The 2,285-nt window shown below is 37.5% G+C and overlaps 1 pseudogene; it reads left to right on the top strand.

The window, feature by feature from the left end:
• Nucleotides 1–1,264: 1,264 nt before the first annotated feature.
• Nucleotides 1,265–1,992, top strand: LOC138775425 (translationally-controlled tumor protein homolog pseudogene; annotated as a pseudogene).
• The last annotated feature ends 293 nt before the right edge of the window (nt 1,993–2,285 follow it).

The raw sequence follows: 2,285 nt of genomic DNA on the forward strand, positions 1-2,285 counted from the left end.
CAAACAAAACGTTATAAGCATGGGATTAGAGCAATTTTAAACACTTAGTTTTTTTTTTAAAAGGTTTTAATTTTTTTTAAAAGCCATCAAATAAAATAAAAGTTAAACAAGTTACATATTGTTGTAATCATACTGACTTGAGGAACATAGATAACATGTCAGTTCCACCATAGGGTGAACGGCGTAAACACAAAACCCCACAAAATAAAAAAATAAATTGCACCCTTTTTTCCAATTTCACTTCACATATAATTTTTTTCTGGTTTTGCAGCATATTTTATGGAAAAATTAAGTCTGTAATTGCAAAGTATAATTGGTTTCACAAAAAATAAGGGCTCATGTGGGTCTGTAGGGGAAAATATGCAAGCGCAGTGGCCTTTAAAACACAAGGAGGAAAAAACAAAATTACAAAAATGAAAACTGGCTCCGTCCTTAAAGGGTTAAGTTAGCTCTCCGTAAATCTGATATTCGCTTGGGCCATGTCCCCATTAAAGCCAAGTCCACCTTACTTTTTAAAGGAAAAAATAAATAAATAATCAAAAACTCATGCGTCAAGAGTAATCAGAGCTGTGATCTACAGGTCTTGTCAGTATTCCTTAATACACAGCATAGACCTGACAGTGGGAAGAGCAGTATGCGCTGTCATTGAGCGTCAGGGGAAAAACTGCTATAGCTATTGTACCAGACTGAGGTACTACATGGCAAACAATGGAAAATCATGTTGTCACACATTGATCTATTATAGTTAAAGACTGTATCAAGTATTAGGGCCCTTGTACAAGGCTCGATGTAGCTCCACATATGATTGTTGATCAGCTTGTTCATTTGCAGTGCCTTTACAAGGCTCAATGTCACAATGTTTTTATGTGGTCTTTTAATTTCATAATGTGGGCGAATTAAGATGTTTTTAACAAAAAATGCTATCAGCCGAAGAATGAGAGATCTCTTATTTGTTGGCTGATCACTGGCCCTTTTACACAGACCAAATATCAACAGTCAAGGTTCCTGTCTGCTATCAATCAGCCAGTGCAAAAGGAGCATTAGACAGTGGCCTAATACTGTTCCAGGCTATGATTTATTGTTTAAGAGAGTGGCCTGCTGTAGTGATAGACAGGGTTTATAGTGAAAGACAGTAGCCTACATTAGTGCCTTCCATTGGAACATTTATTTTATAGTGTAAAAGAGGGGCCCAATATAGTACCAAACAATAGTTGCTACCAACAACTATACAGTTAAACTTTTCCCTTTCCACCTTTTGCGACACTGAGGCTCCTGCAGACCGCTCCGGGACTCCAGCGCCAAGCTCGCCACCACCATAATCATCTACAAGGATATTGTCACCGGAGATGAAATGTTCTCGGACATCTATCCTATCAAGGAAAGATGTGGTGGGCTGTGCTATGAGGTCGATGGAAGGATAGTCACTAGAGTGGAAGGTCAGATTGATGATGCTCTTATTGGTGGCAATGCGTCTGCAGAAGGAGGCCTGGACGAAGGATCAGACTCAACAACAATCAGTGGGTGTGATATACTATTAAACCACAAACTTCAGGAAACTGGCTTCAACAAGGAGTCATACAAACAGTATATTAAGGACTATATGAAAGCCATCAAAGTCAAACTTAAGAAAAATAATTCACACAGAGTAAAGCCTTTCATGGGTGGTGCTGCAGAATAATCAAAGACATTCAAAAACTATCAATTTTATACAGGTGAGTCTATGAATCCAGAAGGCTCTTCTAGAGTACCGTGAGGATGGCATAACACCCTATTTGACTTTCTTCAAGGATGGCCTGGAAATCGAAAATAGCTGACAGAACTTGGTTCATCTGTCATAACAATCTGCTGCTGCTTCACATCCATACAACACCAGGATTAAGCAAAGTCTTAAGACCTTCAAACTGGACTGTTATCATCATGCTACGTTTCTTTTGACCACAAATTATTGGAGTGAAGACATTATTTTTAAACTTTTGTCATTTAGTCCAAATAAAGTTGTCACACTTCACTCTAAAAAAACAAAAAAAAAAACAACAACTATACAGTTATCATCACAGGGTTTTTTCATTCTTGTGCCTATGTTAACAGTTTTTTGGTTATGTTTTCATATAATGGTTGATTATAAATTTTGACAACAGCTTATTCTAGTGGCAATGACCATTTATATTGACAGAGATATCCCAATATATTTGAACGCAGTTGCCACAGTTGTGTCGGATGGTGCCGCATTATTGTGCAAAGAAGTGGCCCATTACAATGCCAAACAATAAATATTTATAGCATTA

Source organism: Dendropsophus ebraccatus, chromosome 1 (genome assembly GCF_027789765.1).
Source record: "Dendropsophus ebraccatus isolate aDenEbr1 chromosome 1, aDenEbr1.pat, whole genome shotgun sequence".
Taxonomy (NCBI): domain Eukaryota; kingdom Metazoa; phylum Chordata; class Amphibia; order Anura; family Hylidae; genus Dendropsophus; species Dendropsophus ebraccatus.